Source organism: Kogia breviceps, chromosome 5 (assembly GCF_026419965.1).
Source record: "Kogia breviceps isolate mKogBre1 chromosome 5, mKogBre1 haplotype 1, whole genome shotgun sequence".
In the NCBI taxonomy this organism is placed as follows: Eukaryota; Metazoa; Chordata; class Mammalia; order Artiodactyla; family Physeteridae; genus Kogia; species Kogia breviceps.
In genome coordinates this window covers 96,033,882-96,054,458 of record NC_081314.1, presented here as the reverse complement: position 1 = coordinate 96,054,458, position 20,577 = coordinate 96,033,882, and the positions used below count along the sequence as shown (strand labels likewise).

At 39.5% G+C, this 20,577-nt stretch overlaps 1 protein-coding gene across 16 annotated transcripts in view; it reads left to right on the top strand.

Moving 5' to 3' along the window:
* The window catches only part of BBX (BBX high mobility group box domain containing), a 292,190-nt gene that overhangs the window by 102,503 nt on the left and 169,110 nt on the right, over positions 1-20,577 (top strand). For 10 of the 16 annotated variants that reach the window (XM_067034713.1, XM_067034712.1, XM_059065491.2 and 7 more), the window contains one exon: positions 17,319-17,392. The exons of 5 other annotated variants lie outside the window; for them this stretch is intronic. The gene's annotated coding sequence lies outside the window, so the exon portion shown is untranslated. Of the gene's footprint in view, positions 1-17,318; positions 17,393-19,163; positions 19,260-20,577 lie in introns of those variants that run through there. One more of the 16 variants, XM_067034709.1, reaches the window with a different exon arrangement.

Sequence of the window (20,577 nt, the reverse complement as noted above, 5' to 3'; positions counted from 1 at the left end):
GCAACAAGAGAAGCCACCACAGTGAGAAGCCTGCGCACTGCAACGAAGAGTAGCCCCCGCTCGCTGCAACTAGAGAAAGCCCGGGCGCAGCAACAAAGACCCAACGCAGCCAAAAATAAATAAATAAATAAATTTTTAAAAAGCAGATAAAGAGGAGATGATGGTGGTTACTTATAAATTTGTGGATGTGCTTTCATTGCTACCTACTCTTATTACTCCACAGTTAGAGATTTTTTACTTGGACATAATGCTTGTTACCATGCATATTTTACTACTTGGTAAACATTCTCAATCATTGATGTAAAAGCAGGTTTTGATATGGAGGATGATGGAGTGAAACCTGCTGGTACCTGTGGTGGCGTGAGGAATCTTTGGGGGAGGGGAGAAGAGTTGTGAAGAAAGTTTGAGGACACAAAACCTCAGCTTTAATTTTTTTAAAATTTTATTTATTTATGTTTACTGCGCTGGGTCTTCATTGTGTCATGTGGGCTTCTCTAGTTGCGGCGAGTGGACTCTCTAATTGTGGCGTGTGGGCTCTCTAGTTGCAGTGCCTGGGCTCTAGAGAGGGCAGGCTCAGTAGTTGTGGCACGCGGGCTTAGTTGTGGTATATGGGATCTTAGTTCCATGACCAGGGATCGAACCCAGACCCCATGCATTTGAAGCATGAAGTCTCAACCACTGGACCACCAGGGAAGTCCCCTCAGCTTTAATTTTGCTTCGGACCATTTCTGTGATACATTTCTTCTTCTAATTTTAACTCTTTATAAGCAAACAATTCTGTGCATTTGTTGAGACTCTTTGCTGTGTTGAGTGTTGAACACTCAACACTGAGTGTTCATGGGACAGAAACTATGTTGTTTTTTTGGAACCTTATACATTGAAATTTAGATGGCTTGCAGCTGCTTTGTAGTCTCTTTTTTAAAAAAATTAATTTTATTTTATCATTTACTTTTGGCTGTGTTGGGTCTTCATTGATGCGCGTGGACTTTCTCTAGTTGTGGTGAGCGGGGACTACTGTTTGTTGCAGTGCGTGGGCTTCTCACTGCGGTGGCTTCTTTTGTTGTGGAGCACAGGCTCTAGGTGCACGGGCTTCAGTAGTTTGGCACATGAGCTCAGTAGTTGTGGCTTGTGGGCTGTAGAGCACAGGCTCAGTAGTTGTGGCACATGGGCTTAGTTGCTCCGCAGCGTGTAGGATCTTCCCAGACCAGGGTTCAAACCCATGTCCCCTGCATTGGCAGGCGGATTCTTAACCACTGTGCCACCAGGGAAGCCCCTGCTTTGTAGTCTCTGAAAGATATTTCATATGGTATATTGGGTATTGTCAGGTTTACATTAGCCTTAGCAACTCCTTCTCTCTTCCTGCCCCAATTTCCACCATCCTCTTTCCAAGCGTTGGGTGACCCAAGTTTAAGGTGGTGTTGAGGGTGAGGTGGTCAGAGAGTTGAATCTTCAACTATGTTTTGCTCTGAGGGGGGTAAAAACATAGCTCAGGAAATAAATAGAAGAAAAGTATTATTTGAGTTCTTATATTTGAAATTCAAAAGAGATTTTCCTCTTAACAGCATCTGTCCTCTCCTCTACCTCTGTTTATCTGATGTACCGTTCTCAGTTCTGTGTAAAATTAGCACATATTCAGAATACTCAGTACGCACGTTAAAATTATTGCTTTGGAGGAGTGGCCAAGATGACGGAGTTGGAAGACTATGAGCTTACCTCCTCCTATGGGCACACTAAAATTACTGTTATCTACAGAGCAACTGTTGATGAGAAAGATTGGAAGACTAGCAGAAAAGATCTTCTACAACTAGAGATATAAAGAAGGAACCACAGGGCTTCCCTGGTGGCGCAGTGGTTGAGAATCCGCCTGCCAATGCAGGAGACACGGGTTCGTGCCCTGGTCCGGGAAGATCCCACATGCCGCGGAGCAACTAAGCCTGTGAGCCGTGGCCGCTAGGCCTGCGTGTCCGGAGCCTGTGCTCTGCAACGGGAGAGGCCACAACAGTGAGAGGCCCGCATACCGCAAAAAAAAAAAAAAAGAAAAAAAGAAGGAACCACAATGAGACAGGTAGGATGGGCTGAGATGTGATATAGTCAAGACCCATACCCCCTGGGGGGGGGCCTGCAAATGGGAGGATTACAATTACAATTGCAGAGATTCTCCCCAAGGAGCCAGGGTGTCCAAGCCCCACATCAGGATCCCCAACCAGGGGATCCTACCTCGGGAAGACAAGCTCCCAGAACACTGACTTTGGAAGCCAAGTGGGGCTTACTTTCTGCAGACCAACAGCTGTGGGAAATAGAGACTCCGTTCTTAAAGGGTGAGCACAAAATCTCACACACTCCAAGACCCAGGGCAGACGTGGTAATTTGAAAGGAGTCTGAGTCAGACCCACTTGCTGATCATGGAGGGCACCCCAGAGTGGCAAGGGGCAACTGGAACTTACCCCGGGGACATGGACACTGGCAGCAGCCATTTTTGTGAGCTTGTTGTACTGCAAGGAAACTGGAGCTGGGAAGCACCATTTTGGAATTCTCCCTCTGGCTTATTAGTACTGGGACTAACCCCTCCCACCAGCCTGTCAGTGGCTCCAGCACTGGGATGCCTCAGGCCAGGGAACTAGCAGGGGTGTGGCGGGGAGATGATGGGACAGGACACACATAGCCCCACCCACCAGCAGCACAGCAGCCGTAAGATCCCCTGAGCCCACAGCTGCCCCAGGACCAAACCCTGTCCGCCACTGTGCAGGCACTAACCCCAGGACCCCCTGGGCCTCAGCCCCATCTACCAGTGGGCCAGCGCCAGCTCCGAGACCCCCAGGGCCTTGCAGCCCGAGACACTCAGAGCTACCTCTGCCCACCAGTGGGCCAGCACTAGCTCCAGGACCCAGCCTCACCCCCCAGTGGATGGGCACCAGCCCCAGGACTACCACAGACCCCCAGCCTGCCTTGTCAAGACCCAGCCCACCCCCTAGCAGGCCAGCACCAGCCCTGGACCCACTCCCCAGCCCCGGCCCTGTACACGACGAGCAAGCAGATACCAGCTCTGAGATACCCTGGACCCCTCAGCCAGCCATCCTGGGATCTAGCCTCAGTCACCAGTGGGCGACACCAGCTTTGGGATACCCTGGACCCTACAGCCAGCAGTGTCAGGAAGCAGCCCTGCCCACCAGCCAGCCAACACTAGATGTGGGGCTCCTGATGCCACAGCCATCCACCCTGCGACCTGGCCCTGCCCACCAGTGGCTGGCATCCTCCAAATAAGGCAGAGCCTGGCAGCCAGCCGAACTGGGGGCCAGCCACACCTACCGTACTGCCCACGGTGGTCAGCCAGCCAGCCACAAGAGAAGGACCTATGCAGCCCACATAGGGGGCACCCCTAAGACATATAGCTCTGGTGACCAGAGGGGAGTGTGTTTGCTGGGACACATAGGATGTCTCCTACAAAAGGCCACTTCTCCAAGGTCAGGAACCATAAACCAGCTTAACCAAATACATAGAAATAAAAACAGTGTATTAGGCCAAAATGAGGTAACAGAGGAATATGTTCAAAACAAAGGAACAAGCTAAAGCTCCAGAAGGACTAAGTGAAGTAGAGATGGGCAATCTGCTCAAGAAAGAGTTCAGGGTAGTGATCGTAAAGATGATGAAAGAACTAGGGAGAAGAATGGATGCACAGAGTGAGAAGTTAGATGTTTTTAACAAAGAGAATATATAAAGAGCAACCAAACAGAGATGAAGAATACAATAACTGAAATGAAAAATAAACTTGAAGGAATCAACAGTAGACTAAATGATACAGAGAAACAGATCAGCGAGCTGGAAAACTCACTGACCTGAGTGGAAATCACTGAAGCTGAACAGAAAAAGAGTGAAAAGAAATGAGGACAGTTTGAAAGAGACCACTGGGATAGCGAGCCTACTAACATTCACATGATAGGGGTCCCTGAAGGAGAAAAGAAAGAGAAAGGGGCAGAGAGCCATATTTGTAGACATAATAGCTGAAAACCTCCCTAACCTGGAAAAGGAAACAGACATCCAGGTCCAGGAAGCACAGAGCCCCAAACAGGATCAACACAAAGAGGACTATACCAAGACACATAATTAAAATGGCAAAAATTAAAGATAAAGAGTGAATATTAAAAGCTGCAAGGGAAAAGCAACAAGTTGTGTAAGAGGGAACTCCCATAAGAGTGTCAGATGACTTTTTAGCAGAAACTCTGCAGGCCATAAGGGAGTGAAACAATGTATTTAAAGTAATGAAAGGGAAAAACCTACAACTAAGAATACATGGCAAGGCTTTTATTTAGATTTGATGGAGAGATCAAAAGTTTTACAGACAAGCAAAAGCCAACAGTGTTCAGCACCACCAAACCAGCTTTACAAGACTGTTAAAGGGACTTCTCTTATCGATAAAGAAAAGGCCACAACTAGAAACATGAAAATTACAAAAAGGAAAAAAGCTGTTTGGTAAAGGCAAATATATGGTAAAGGTCGTAAATCAACTACATACAAAGCTAGTAAGAAGGTTAAATGACAAAAGGCCTAAAATCATCTATATCTACAATAATTAGTTAAGGCAAACAAAAACAAAAAATGTGAAATATGTAAAAAACAGTTTATTTTTATTGGAGTATAGTTGCTTTACAGTGGTGTGTTAGTTTCTGCTATACAACAAAGTGAATCAGCTATATGTGTACATGTATCCCCTCCCTCTTGGACCTCCCTCCCACCACTCCTCCATCCCACCCATTACAAAAAAAACAAACCTAGTAAGCATTGGGGGGGGAGAGTTAAAATGTGTATGAGCTTAAGAAATCAGCAACTTAAAGTAATCACGTATATATAGATTGCTATATATAAATCTCATGGTAACCACAAATCAAAAATCTATACTAGATACACATACAGAAAAAGGGAAAAGAATACAAACATAACACTAAAGTTAGCCATATCACAAGGGAAGAGAGCAAAAGAAGAAAGGAACAAAAAAGAACTATGAAAACAACCCTGAAGCAATGAACAAAATGGCAAAAAGTACATACTTATTAATAATTACGTTAGGGCTTCCCTGGTGGCGCAGTGGTTGGGAGTCCGCCTGCCGATGCAGGGGACGCGGGTTCGTGCCCCGGTCCGGGAGGATCCCACGTGCCACGGAGCGGCTGGGCCGGTGAGCCATGGCCGCTGAGCCTGCGCTTCCGGAGCCTGTGCTCAGCAATGTGAGAGGCCCGCGTACCGCAAAAAAAAAAAAAAGAAAATTACGTTAAACACAAATGGACTTGTATGCTCCCATCTAAAGACGTAGAGTGGCTGAATGGAATATTGACCATAAAAAAGAATGAAATCTTGACATTTGCAATAACATGGATGGACCTAGAGGATATTATGCTAAGTAAAATATGTCAGACAGAGAAAGACAAATACTGTATGATTTCACTTATATGTGGAATCTATAAAACAAAATGAATGAACATAACAAAACAGAAATGGAGTTATAGGTACAGAGGTACAGAGAACAAGGAGGTGGTTGCCAGAGGAGAGGGGGTTGGGGAGAGGAATGAAATAGGTGAGAGAGATGAAGAGGTACAAACTTGCAGTTGCAAAATAAATGTCAAGGGTATGAAATGTACAGAATGGGGAATACAGTTAGTAATTATATATATATAATATTCTTGTATGGGGACATATAGTACTTTGACTTAGCATGGTGATCATTTTGAAATGTATAGAAATAATGAATCACTGTTGAAATGTATAGAAATAATGAATCACTAGGGATATAGTGTACAACATGCTAAATATAATTAACACTGCTCTGTGTTATATATGAAAGTTGTTAAGAGAATAAATGCTAAGAGTTCTCATCACAAGGAAAAATATTTTTTTCCTATTTCTTTAATTTTATATCTGTATGAGATGATGGATGTTCCTTAAACTTATTGTGATAATCATTTCAGGATGTGTGTAAAGCAAACCATTATGCTTACACCTTAAACTTATACAGTGTTATATCTCAATTATATCTCAATAAAACTGGAAGGACAAGAGTCAATAAAATGGAGAGAGGGAGGGGAATGGGAGTGGAGTATGGGATAAAGGGAAGCTAATTAGTTAATTAAGACTGTCTTGTTAGCTACAGTGTTGACCTGTGTTGCAGATTTTATTACAAATAAATAGGCTTCTATTCAAGTGTGTATCTTATACTATATCCGGAGGATTCCCCAAAATTCATTATATGAAACTCTTGACACTGACTAGATTCATTGCAGACAATGAATCACATTCCAGAATCAGAATCTGAGATATATTACTATTCTTCCTGTTACTGTTCACCCCAAGTAGAGTAATTGAAGTAACTGTGTTGTCAAAGCAGGGACTGACATTTACAGAACACTGTATAAGCCTCCTTAGTATAGCTAATGTTTGGAAATGTATTCTAGGTCTGATTTTACATTTAAATGATATTTCTCTGTATCTATCTTACCTCCAAAGTAAGAAATAAGTGCTTGTGTTGTTGCTTTTATTTTTTTGTTTTGTTTTGCAGTATGCGGGCCTCTCACTGTTGTGGCCTCTCCCATTGCGGAGCACAGGCTCCGGACACGCAGGCTCAGCGGCCATGGCTCACGGGCCCAGCCGCTCCGCGGCATGCGGGATCCTCCCGGACCAGGGCACGAACCTGTGTCCCCTGCATCGGCAGGTGGACTCTCAACCACTGCTCCACCAGGGAAGCCCTGTGTTGTTGCTTTTAAATTATAGCAAGGACTCTCTGGAATCAGAGTAACAATAGAATTCAGCACTTTGGAGTTGAGGTTGTATGTGTTTGTTCATATGTGAACATATCACATATTATTGTCAACTTTTATGAAAGGCCTGGGTCAAGTAAACTTATATGAGAGATTTATGAAGAAAATAATTTCCAATATATTGTATAATATCCAACTCTTTGGTTCTTTGTGACTATTCCTATCTATAAAAGTAACTTAGGGTGCAAAGAAGATTCCCTTTAAAATTTATATTCAGACTGTTACCAGAAAGAAATAATAAGTGTTGTAGAGAATGTGGAGAAAAGGGAACCCTTATATGCTGTTGGTAGGAATATAAATTGGTGCAACCACTATGGAAAACAATATATAGAGAGATTCCTCAAAAAATTAAGAACAGTACTACCATATGATCCAGTTATTCTACTTCTGGATATTTATCCGGATACAAAAACACTAATTCAAAGAGATATATGCACCCCTGCATTCACTGCAGCATTGTTTACAATAGCCAAGGTGTGGAAACAACTTGTGTTTACCAATGGACGAATGGATAAAAAAGATCACACACACATGCAGACACTGAAATACTACGCAGCCATAAAAAATAACGTGAAATTCATTAATTTAATTTGCCATTCATTGCAACATGGATCCCTATAGGGTATTATCCTAAGTGAAATAAGTCAGACAAATACTGTATGATTTCACTTATATGTGGAATCTAAAAAATAAAATAAACAATAAGCAAAATCATAGACACAGAGAATAGATTGGTGGATACCAGAGGGGCAAGTGTTTGGGGGTACAGTGAAATGGGTAGAGGGGATCAACTGTATGGGGATGGATGGTAACTAGACTTACTGTGGTGACCACTTTGTAGTGTGTACAAATATTGATTTATAATTTTATACACCTGAAGTTTATATAATATTATATACCGTTATACCTCAATTAAAAATGATATTCAGAATAGCTTTCATGTCATTATATTTTACTTTAGTTCTTTAAAAATTGTTTATTTTTCCAGAAATTTGTATGGTAACTCTCACTAAAGCAAAGCACTGTATTCCCAACTATTCCATGTTTTTTTTTCCTCCTCCAAAATATAAGAAAAAAAATATAATTTCAGGCATGGAGAATGAATTGTGTGCTACTATCCACTTAATTATAATAGCATACATAACAAACAAGGCATTGGAAATGCCCTTAGAATTGGTTTTAGAAGTCACATTAACATTATCCAGGTTTTCAGTGTTTTTGTTGAAACTTGAAACTTCTCTTTATAGGAAATATAAATTGAAAGAAAATTGGTGCTACAGGAGTACAGATTGAAAATTTAAACATCTTGACTTACTGAATGTCATGATGTGCCAAAATTTTTGAATAAATTTATTGAAATTAGGATTTGAAATAAAGTAAAATAAATCAGTGCTCTCGATCATTTCTTTTCAGGGGCTTTATGTGTGGTCCATTACTTTTGGGTTTTTTTCTCTTATTACAGCAACACTGCCAAGCATTCTACTTTCTTTTCTCCTCTCACTTCAGACACTAGTAATAATGTAGGTTAACACACCTGTTATATATTTTGTGTGCTGTGCCCCAATCCAGGTTTCACACCCATTTCTCATTCCGGAAGATGGAATAAGCTGATGGGCCAAGCCTGGGTCATATTTCTATCTCTGAAGCTTGAGTATAATTAGTTCAGTCCCACTCAGGGCACATGGACCTTGAGAAGGTGGAGTATTTTCTCCAAACTCAAAGTGCTTTTACCAGAAAACGGGAGATACACATATACCTTGCAGGCAAAAACATACATGTCTATAATTTCTGCTTAAGAAAAGCCAGTATAGAAAAACATACTTTTGTGGCTGATTATTCTCCCATTTAAATAAGGCATCTACAGTGAGTTTCCATTTTAACTTGAAAGGTGACAAAACCTGATTTTCTTAACTATAAAAAAAGTTAACATTTCAAAATACTTTCTGGCAGTATTGAGAACCACGGCTGTTACAGATGTTTGCAGGGCATACACCTTTCACCATTCACCTTGTAATTGGTGGCCTCTGTGGGTGTGTAACACTGAGCTCTAAGGGTCAGTATGCTGGAATTAACCACAAAGGATAAACCCTTTGTCTATCAATGGGAATACTTGGAGAATATGTCCTTTGATTTTTTTTTTTGCTTGGTTTAATTTGAGCCAGATATTGTATATTACTTTAAATGACTGCCATAGGAGCAGAGGCATTTATTGAAGATTAGTGATCAGTGGAGCATATATACTGTACAGACATTATTGTTGTAGGGCATGGGCTTAGTTTTAATGGAGGACATAAATTTAATTGTTACTAGGTGTTTCTGGTGGGAGTGAGCATTTAAGGGAGAATTACTGTTTATAAATTCTCAACTGGCATTGGCCTGTCGTTTGCTAGTGAGTATATAATTTTCATATTGTTAGAATGAAATAAGTTGATATTAGCTTTTTTAAAAATTAATAAACTTTACTTTTTAGAGCAGTTTTAGGTTCACAGCAAAATTGGATAGAAAGTACAGTTTCCATATACTCACTACCCCCTCCCCCCACGTAAACGAACATTAACTTTTTATTCAAGGTATTTATAAAAGTGTTTAGAAACACAAAGTAGTATTTTGTGTGCTTTTACTTCTGCAACTAGAAGTTGTCTTTCTCTGTCTTCAGACTAGAAAGGGGAAAGTGTTCTAGAGCCAAGAGGCATTCTCTGACAACCCCGAGAGTGAAGTTAGGCCCTTTTTAATGATCCTTTTCCAGCTGAATGTTGCTATTTACAATGGAAGACCAGAGGAAGAGTAGGGAATCTAAGGTAACCTGGTCTGGAGCTCCCTGCTGTCAGATCAAACTGATTGATGATAGTCCAGAAGAGCAGTGTGCAGTAGGGGCAATGCACTGACCCATAGTGGGAGCCCTGGGTTCTGGCCTAGCTATGCCTGTAGCTTGCCATGTGGTCGAAGGGGCTGAACTGAGTGACCTCTGACTGCCTGCAGCATTCTGTGATTCCACGACTGATTGGAATGTCCAGTAGGGGCTAATAACATCAAATCCTGCAGAGGCAGCAGTGTGGAGCCATGGGGTGTGGTCCAGCATGGCCACAAACCAGCTGAAGGCCTTTTGTCCAGTGTCTTAACCTTTTTGGGTCTGTCTTGGTTTCAGCTATGGAAATGTTGGGATTGGACTTCTCTGTTTCCCTCTAAGGAAAGTTTTTTGGATCTTTCTGGTTTAAAGTAGCTAATCACTGTATAGGATTATTTATCTTGGGAATAACTGCTTTGTGAATAAATAACTTCAAAAAGGGAGCATATTAACACTTTATTGTGGATCATTTTTGAGCAGACTCCTTTATGTCTTCATATCAGGAATGTTCTTGCAATTAACATATCTGGAACCAGTCTTTCTGTTGCAAAGCTCTTTGCTAGATGTCCATTAGGCATACCTGAAAGGGACAGGGGCTCTTTCTGGATAGTATAGTTTTTTTGGTTTTTAATAACACAATGTAAATTGTAATAGATATGTGCTTATTAATATCACAAAATTTTAAATTACGCTTATATGTCTTTAAATTGTCTTTGTGCAATTTAAGTGATAAAGGAAAAAAGGGAAAGACTAGTGTCTACTTCTCAGAACAGAATATTTTCCATTTAAAATTATGTAAATTGCTAACAGCTGACTTCCTTTTTTTAATCAAATGACTTTGGACTAAATTAAGAGTGTGATTTTCTGTATATTGTGAATTATTGTTGATTAAAGGAATCCTTTCTTACCTCAAAGGACAAGGCTGTCCTGAGATTCCTCCAGTGGGTTTCATTCACAGAACCCCTCCCTAAAGATATAGGCTAATTCCTCAAGTGTGTAGGCCAAGGTTTACTTGGGCTAAACCAGAGTAATGCATAGGCGCGATGTCCCACAGGGCTGGGATTATCTTAACCTTATATCTTCCAGCTCAGTGGCTTGATAGAGCTAAGGAATCTTCCCAAAGTACCTAGGGGTTCCCTGTCGGTGTTCGTCACATAGCTGCTGGCAAGCATGTTTTTATACTTTTCCTGGAAGTGAAACTCTTTCTGTCTTAAATGTGCAGTTTCCCCTGCTTGAGAAGGTCAAAGGCACATTTATATAGTTCACAAGAGTATAAAAGAGGCTTTCAGGGCCTCCCTGCCAAGCCATCTATCTGACTGGACTAATGCCTACTCATTTTCCACCTCTACTTACAGAAACTGCAGAAATTCATAGTTGCACCATGGTCCCAGAAACAACAGTCTTATGGCATATGAGCATTATAATAAAATATCATATTATCAAATCAGGTAATGTAGCTCGAAATTGGTAGGAGTAAAAAGTGGTTGTTCAGACTGTCAGAATTAAACGTATGTTAAAACTACCTAAATTAAAATAAAATCTACCTTTTGAAAAGCTAGCAATTTACTTAGTATCCAAATGTTGAGAATATTCAAAGCAAACTTCGGCATGTTCACAATATTACTTTATTAAATGCTTTTCTACCACATAGTTTAACTCTGGTGAGCTTCCTAACATTTACTGAGCACTTCCTGTATGCCAAGACCTTTGTATTTATAATATCTTCTAATAATTTAAGGCAGCCTTTAGAGGTGTAGGAATTGTTACCCTGATTTTGCAGACGAGGAATAGAGGCGCAGAGAGTCTCAGGAATTGGCCCACAGTTACAGGGGAGTAAGTAAATGAGGGGTACAAGTTTGGCCCTAAAGTCAGTATGCTTTGCAGAACACCATGCTGCTAACTGTGCTCTGCTGTTTATGAGGCTATGGAGAGAAAAAAAAAAGAGCAAATTACATTACTTTCTCATTTGCCCGCATTTCACGTTCCACTTTCTGATGTGAGCCCTGCACTTCGACCAGATCTGCCTCCTGTCCCTTCCAGCATGCTTCTTCCCAGTATGTAACTTAGGCCCAGTCTCTGCCTGTGCCTGTGACACCCTTCTCCATCCCCTTTCGCCATATCTCAGTTTGCAGCTGGTGCCTTAGGTTGCAGCTTTTATTTGTTTCCTGCATAAAGATTCCCTTGTGCAGTCTAACTTTTGGGGAATTCTTTGCTTACCGTTTTGACATTATACATTTCTCTCTCTTCTTGTGTAACTGTGTGTGTGTGTGTGGGTGTGGGTGTGTATGCGATTACCCAACTAGATCATCAGCTTCTAGAAAACAACAACTCTTATAATACCTTTTGCAGTGTTAATAGTAGGTCATTATTAATTTCTCAAACTGTAAAAGGTTATACCATTTGCATCTCTGTGCTCTTGGCATGTAGATAGGTGGAAGGTAGTTTTTAAAGTATAGTTTTATAATTGGTCAATATTGAGTACTGAAGGAGAGAGGATTTCCAAATCTTTCATCTTAGACCTGTGTCTAACAGTGAATGCTACAGTTTCTGTCTCTGCCTGCTGGTGTTTTCCAACACCTTTCTGGAAATTCCAAACAGATGGACAGATCTGTAATGACTTTTAGTTACTTTGCTTTGCTGTTAGTATCTAGTGAACTCTTAGGACTTGTTTTGCATTTATTACTATGTTTAAGGTTTCTTAACTGAAAGGCTCTGGGTCATGAGGAAATGCAAGGGTGGGGGTGGGAAGGTGATAAAAAGATACTTTAGATTTGCATTTTCTTTTAAGAAATTTCCATTCTTAGTATAGCTGACACTTGTAATTTCTGTTAAAGATTGGTGCCTGGCCAGAAATGGCTGTGAAATAGCTTTGGTTTAAGCTTCAACTATAAAGACAGGCAGGGTGATTTTAACAAGTGTTGTCTTTATTCATACTTTATATTGTCACTGTAATAAAATAAAGACAGTGAAAATATGAAGTATGAAGTAAAGGCAACTCTTGTTAAAAAGCATATATTTCCCTGCATTTATCTTTGTCTACATGAAGATAATTTATTTCAGCAAATGATTTAACCGGAGCTTATCATTTCTAGAAAAAAAAATCCTTTGTCCTCTGGTGTACCACAGTGACCTGAGGTATGGAATTCATTGGCCAAAATTGCATAACAGCCGGTATGCAATTTCAGTACTATATTATTTTGTAATGTGCCTGGTGCTACTACTGAGGAGATGAAAAGAATATTAATTACATTGGGGTGAGTGGGAGACCTTATGCATATACATAAGGAGGCTTTAGTTAATGAGTTTTTTTGGACTAAAAATATGATATATTTACGTAGAAGTAAGAGCTCGGTGTTTGTATTTAAGTTTTTTTATAAACAACCTTTACATTTCATTTGTAAACATGCAGTGTATAAAAGAGTGAATTGAGGAAAATGTAAGAATTGTATTTATTTAAAGTAGTAATTTTAAGACAGGAAAAATATTTTAAGAACACCGACTTTGTAAAGTGGAGATCGGAATACATATTGTTGGGAAAATGGAGGAAGCCAGTGGAAGATTTAGTGAAAGAGTGGATGTTAAGACTGTTATTTGTGACCTGGATTTATTTTGGCTTTCAGAGGTCATGCTTACTCTTAGATTAGAAATGCAGCCTCTTTCAAAGCATAAACATAATAGAAAAAAATAATTTTGAAATTTGCTTTCTTGGGTTCTCCATTTTGTTTTCTTCAGGTGTAAAAGCGTGAGTATTCTATATTCAGGAAGATGAGGAAAAAAATCTATTTCCTTTTCTAGCAGTTTGGCTATTTTTGTTGTTGTTTCTGGCTCCATAAATGGAGAGGCATCTGTACCGTGCATTGTATCATGCCCAGCAAGTTTTTTTTCATTTGAATGTAATTGTTCCTTAGCAAATAATTGCAGTCCAGAATGACTTTTATTGAGCTTGATTGAATTAGGGTTATGTATGAAAATGAGTTAGTTAAAGCTTAATCTATTACCCAGAGAAATGATGAAAACATCAGAAAAGCAGTCATTCATGGGGATTAAATATTCTTCCATGTAAATGGGCAACATGGTTGCCTAGAGTCCCTTCTGCACTGACTAGGTTGTAGTGACATTAGGGTGCAAAACATACAGTGTTGGCATAGAGGGGATCCTGTCATGATGTGCCTTTGAATGTTATACTGGACATTAACACTAATGAGGGAGCCTGCCTCGTTATAAGAAGTGGCACCTCACCTTTTTTAGTATAATAAGCTTTCAAAACATAGAACCCCAAGGGGGGCAATGTGTAAACTGCCAGAAAGCCAGCTGCTTTGGGATATTTCAGTGGTTGCTGAGGCCAGATCTTTAAGATGGGTTTTTCAGATGCCAAGTCAGATACTCTCTTTGTGGTTAAGAGGTAAAGAGGAGATAATTCAACATTAGCTCTCCCATCTGCCAGGATGATCTCAGAGGGCATCCTGAGCTGTGCCAGGTCCGTCCTGGCTAGGTGTGCATCCTGTGGGAAGCCGTATTGTGGTGGGAAGCGGGCCTTGCAAAGGGAAAAGGAGCCCGTTAACGGAGCAGGCTCTTAACGAGACAGTGGGAGCTAAGTGTGGGCAGTCAGGAATCCAAGGCCCTGTGTGGATGGGAAGTGAGGGTTAGGAGGAAGCTGTGGTGTGACCCAGAGAACACAGACAGGCCTGGCGTGGCTCACTTGAAGATCTCTCCTGGCTATGGTCTAAGGGCATGTTCAGGTCACCATTCTGCGGGGTTATATTCACCCTTTAGACATTTCCCATTCTTGCCCACCTGTTCTTCTGACACCTCACACAGCCACCCATTTCCATCAAATCAAAACCCTTTTGAAGTACTGGTAACGTAAATGTAGAACAGCTTATGCTGAAACTACTTTTCTGAAGCTACTCATGTGAGCATTTGTAATAGCCAGATAAAATGTGGAGTTTGGCTGTCAGAGAACTCAAAGGGAGTCTGTCTCAGGCAGGATCTTCAGCCTTGAAATTGACCTCTGCTCTGTGGCTGATTCCCTGGCTCCTAGTCAGTAAAGTCCAACATGATTTCTTTGTTATCCTGAGTTTTAAAACTCATATTGGCCACAGCACAGTCAGCCTCCTCCCTCTCCCTCCCTACTTTATCCATAGATAGTTGCATCCCAGGTGATAAATTATTGAACAGTAATCAAAATAAAGTATAGATATGGTCCATTTTGGGGGTATATATTTGATTATAGAAACAAACAAATGTGTAAGGATACCTTAAGATTAGTGAGAGTTTATTGTTGAGCTCCTAAAAGAACTTCTGTATATAGGATATACTAGCATATTTTATTTCTCAGATAGCATGCACTCACTTCTTAAACTAAAATGTAGGGGCTTCCCTGGTGGCGCAGTGGTTAAGAATTCGCCTGCCAGTGCAGGGGACACAGGTTCAATCCCTGGCCTGGGAAGATCCAGCATGCCACGGAGCAACTAAGCCTGTGCACCACAGCTGCTGAGCCTGGGCTCTGGAGCCCATGAGCCACAACTACTGAAGCCCGCGCGCCTAGAGCCCGTGCTCCACAACAACAGAAGCCACCGCAATGAGAAGACCGCACACTGCAACAAAGAGTAGTCCCCTCTCGCCACAACGAGAGAAAGCCCACATGCAGCAACGAAGGCCTAATGCAGCCAAAAATAAAATAAATAAAATAAAATAAATAAATTTTTTAAAAACCCCACTAAAATGTAAGCAAATCTCTAAACCAAAATAAGAATTAAACCCACACTATCAGAATTAATGTTGGACCCTCCTCTCCCAGTTTTGGCAGTATTAATAAATATACTGTTTGTTTTTTTAGTTTATAGCAATTTATTTACTTGACAGTTATTTATAGATATTCATATAGATTTTTGCCTATTTATTAACTTTTTATTTTAATGGTTCTTCTCTATACTGGCTTTTATGGATTTATATCAAGAAAAAGTATGGAAATAAATATATGAGATAGTACCTGTGATTTTCTTAAAACAGCAGTTTTTTTAAAAAGTTTATTTATTTTTGGCTGCATTGGGTCTCCATTGCTGCGCCTGGGCTTCCTGTAGTTGTGGCGAGCCGGGACTATTCTTCATTGCGGTGCGTTGCTTCTCATTGCGGTGGCTTCTCTTGCTGCAGAGCACGGGCTCTAGGTGCGCGGACTTCAGTAGTTGTGGTGCGTGGGCTCAGTAGTTGTGGCTCGCGGGCTCTAGAGCGCAGGCTCAGTAGTTGTGGCGCATGGGCTTAGTTCCTCTGTGGCATGCTGGATCTTCCCAGACCAGGGCTTGAACCCATGTCCCCTGCATTGGCAGGCAGATTCTTAACCACTGAGCCACGAGGGAATCCCAAAACAGCAGTTTTAATGTTAGTTGCCTAGTTTATGATAATTAAGGATAGACTTTTATATAATTTACTTAATCAGTTTTTGGAATTGTACACTTCCTTGATAAAAACATAGGCATTAATTTGAAAGTATTCATATGTCCTTTGTTGTTTTCGTCAAAGATCAGGATTTATTCTTTCATCCATAGCCTTGTTTTTAAAAATGTGGATGAATGAGTAGTATCTTGTGTGAAGCCACATGAGGCCGTTTAATATTTTATTTATTCTTTCAAGCTGTTGTTTTCTTCCGTAGCACTGGGTGACAACTGAATCATCTAAGTCTAGTTAGGATTACTCAGATGAATCATTACACATTTTTGATATTTAATGTATAAGAGCCAATTCTTCCATACTGTAGTGGCTGATTAGGGAAAAAAACTTTAGCCAAGCCATAAAATCACTAACAGTATTAATCAAGCTGTAAGCCAGTAAGTGATATCCGATTTCTATAGTGTGTTATAACCTACTGATTGTAAGGAAATATATTGTTATAATCTGCAGGAGGGTGGGAAATTGTCTCTCTTAGTTGAGTGTGAATTTAGTATTACCATGAAGCACTTGAGAAACTAAATGAATGTCTCGGAAACTGAAATAATTTTTAAAAAAGATACAGTGTAAGTGTATGTCTATATTTGCAGTATTAATGTAAAATGTTCATTTAATTTGTATACTCTTGTTGATTTTGATCCTCTTATATTTATTTCATCATATGTAGCTAGAAAGTAATTTTGTAGTTACAGCTTTTCTCTATTTGTATGTGTTCCCCCCACTCCCCACGTTAAAAAAAACTATATTGGTTTCACTTGTTATCTTTAAAACATTTAAAAGATAAAATATAAGATATTAACATCTGAACCACAGCTCAACTGTATGGGTTGGGCCTGTCATTTCAAATAACTTCAATTTAGTCAGGATGTCAATATAATTTCATGTTTTTCCAGAGAATTCACCTGTAACTCTACACGTGAATTTAGTTAGAAAGCTAAGAAGTGATTGGCTGTAATTCTTTGTCTCTGTAACTTTAGTCTCAGAATTCCCATTGAGTAATTTTAGTGACTATCTTTTTGTTAAATTAAAGTTGACAATAAACACTTCAGGTCTTTTTTTCCTAAATAGTGTTAGTAGAGGGATGTTTAATAATTTTCCTGATTTTGATTGCCTGGCTGTTAATTCATCTTATTTAGGGATTATTTTGCTAAAGGAGAATAAGTGTCAGCTTTGTTTGAAAGGGCTTCCTGGCTCACCATTTTAATCACTTTGCTATGGGTCCTTCACAGAATTCTGCTGCATCACAGAAGCTGGAAGTTCTGATGTTCCATTGAAATCACAATGGAAAGTCTTGACTTGACCGGTAAGAGCAGCCCTGCAGGTTCATCTTACTTACTTACCTGGAAGCAGTGAAACAGTCAGGAGCTAAGTGGTAACAGAGCTGGTCTCAACTTTTTCCTGTCAGATGGATTCACCTTCCATATTGATCAGGGAAGAGTGATAATTGTGTATTTTTTTGGTCAATTTTATTAGTATTTTTTAAGTGACACTTTAATCTCTATCATCAAGTAAGTTAAATTTTCCTTTAAAATCATGAATTTTAAAAAATTAACTATTTCAGAATCTCTGGTTTGTTTCTCCACAGTAATGGGCTGTTGGTGAAAAGTACATTTATTGAAGTCCTAATTATCTAGAAAACACATACCTAAATAAATATTACATTGGTCTGTTCCCCCAAAGCCTTTTTTTGTATTGCCTGAAAAAGTTGAGATTTTAAAATATATACATGTGGCAAATTATATCAGACTTTGAAACTCACAGATCCTATAATTCTGTCCTCTTGTATATAAGTTATATTCAAAACTGGAATATTTTAAGATTAATTTTGGTCATGATTACTTAAATGCATAGCGTTTTCTCAGTCTGGGAATGAAAGTGTGTGATTGCTTTACTGATGTTTGAATACTTTATGGTGAACTGATGATTTATAAGACCAAGGAATTTAATATAAATTAAAATTAACAGAAATAGTAAATATTGTTTAGTTGCAATTTTTAGGACATGAACTTATTTTTCAATTTTTTTATTCATCAAAATCTTAAATCTTTTCTGTTCTTAAGTATTTTTGATAGCTTATTAGGTCCGTCTAGAATATCTGTGTCTACCTTTTTTGTTTTAGTAAGTATATGACTGAATGTTGCTTTTATGATATGAATGTAAATATAAGGCCTCTGAACCATTCTTCTGAATGTTGCAGTGTAGGGTTGTACACATTGTAAAAATAAATGCCATTTTTTTAGCTTGTGTGTTTACTAGGATATTGAAACAACACCAAAATCTTACTGCCAGTGAGAAGATTGGGATTTAGTTATTTTTCCTCCTTTCTGTGCTATCCTTTAAGGCACAATGAAGCTAGAAATATAAATTCTGGATTTACAAATGCCAGTTAGGATACAGTTGATTATGGTTTTACTGGGTCAGCAGAATAGACTACAGAATATTTGAATACCTATACTGAAATGTCAAATATGTTCTCGATTACTAATCCTAAAGGCAGTTGAGTATAGTGAGATACAAAGAAAATTAAATTTGTGGCAGTATTCTTAGTTTTCTGAATATGAATACATATATAGAAAGTAAAGCAGGACCTTTTATATTACCGAGTCAGAAAACTAAATCATTAATCAGTAGTTGTTGGCAGTCTTGACTAGCCATCTCATCTATGATCTCTAAATGTTAATCAGATTATTTTAATACAATACTTTTATTGACTGTAAGCAGAAATTGACAAAAAATGCTGATAAAATTTAAGAAGACTGAGACTTTATACTTCTAGCATAATTATATATTCATCTTAAATACAGTATTAACTAACAGAAAATTGCCATACAAAATCGGGAGTAATTTAGGAAACAAATTTTGGAAAATGTTACAGAGCAGAATGATGCCGGGGTTCAGTAAATCTGGGAAACATGCTATTTTAGTTAGCTTAGGCAAAATTTTGTTTAATTATCCAGAGAGTCCCCAAGTCTTAGTGGTTTATAGGCAGTAAAAGTTTCTTTCTCGCTCATGTTCATGTTCTTGATGAATCTGCTGCCACTCTGCTCCATATCCTCTTCATTCCTGGACCAAAGCTGAAGGACAGCCTCTCTGGGATGCTTAAGTCTTGTGGCAGAAGGAGAAAGGAATGATGGCGGAATCTGGGCTCTTTAAACTGCTGCTGAGAGGTGGTATATGTCACTACCTCTTATATTTCATTGGCTAAAGCATGTCACATGGCCAACTCATGTCCTAGGATAGGAGTGGCCTTTTAAGAGGGGTGGGGTAGGGGAAGGCTGATAGGGAGGCATAATGCATATTTTAAGTATAATATCTGCATAATCCTGTCTAGGGTTCTTCTAGACAGACAGAATGCACCTAGTATGTTAAGCTTCCAGGAAGTCCTGTAGTAAATGAATCTGTTTAACATGGAAAGTTATTTGACAATGAATCCTCCTGTAGTTACATGGAACACACTGAGTTTTGAAACCCTGTGACAAATTTTAAGGAATGAGGAGTTGCTACAATTCAAGAGTTTCATTAAGTTTTGAACATTATCACTTTTCCACTATGCAATAAATGGAAATACAGTCTATACTAAACTTACTTACCTTATTGTTTTATAAGTTTTTTTAAAATGAATGAAAGTTGCTGCAGACTGGACCCTCTATGGTTTGCATACAGAGTTAAAGAAGGGAAATAATGATTCTCATAATAACTTCTTACCTATGTTTACTAAGTTAAGAACTTTTTCTTTTTTTTCGGTACGCGGGCCTGTCACTGTTGTGGCCTCTCCCGTTGCGGAGCACAGGCTCCGGACGCGCAGGCTCAGCGGCCATGGCTCACGGGCCCAGCTGCTCCGCGGCATGTGGGATCTTCCCGGACCGGGGCACAAACCCGTGTCCCCTGCATCGGCAGGCGGACTCTCAGCCACTGTGCCACTAGGGAAGCCCTAAGAACTTTTGACAGATGTTATCTAATTTGATATAGAGGAAGAGCATGAGAAAATGGGTACTCTGTTTTTTCCAGTAGTAATACAATAATTTTACCATGTAGTGGTAACCAAATGCCTCTACTTAAGATCAATTTAAGGAATCATTCTAGAGAGAAAAAATGCAGATACTATAAGGTGGTTAACAATTGAATCCCATGGGTTTTCTGATGTGCTTCACTCGAGGTCGTATTCACTATACAGTGATTGCATTATTCTCTCCTAAGTTTTCTAGAAAATTGCTAGGCATTATGAACTCAACCAATGTTGATTTGATTAATCCCACAGGTTTTATAAAACATTGCTACCAGACCTGTGTGGACTAAGATGATTTAAATATCAAGGAGTATATAAACAGTGCTTTGTTTGATAGTTCATAGTTCTTTAAGACTGGGGAAAAGGAACATTCTTAGACATCTGTGGATTCAGAGAAACTTAGGCATAAACCGTAGTTCTGGAACTTTTAAATTGGAAAGAATTTGGGTGTTTATATAGCCTCTCTGAAATTTTGTTTTCTC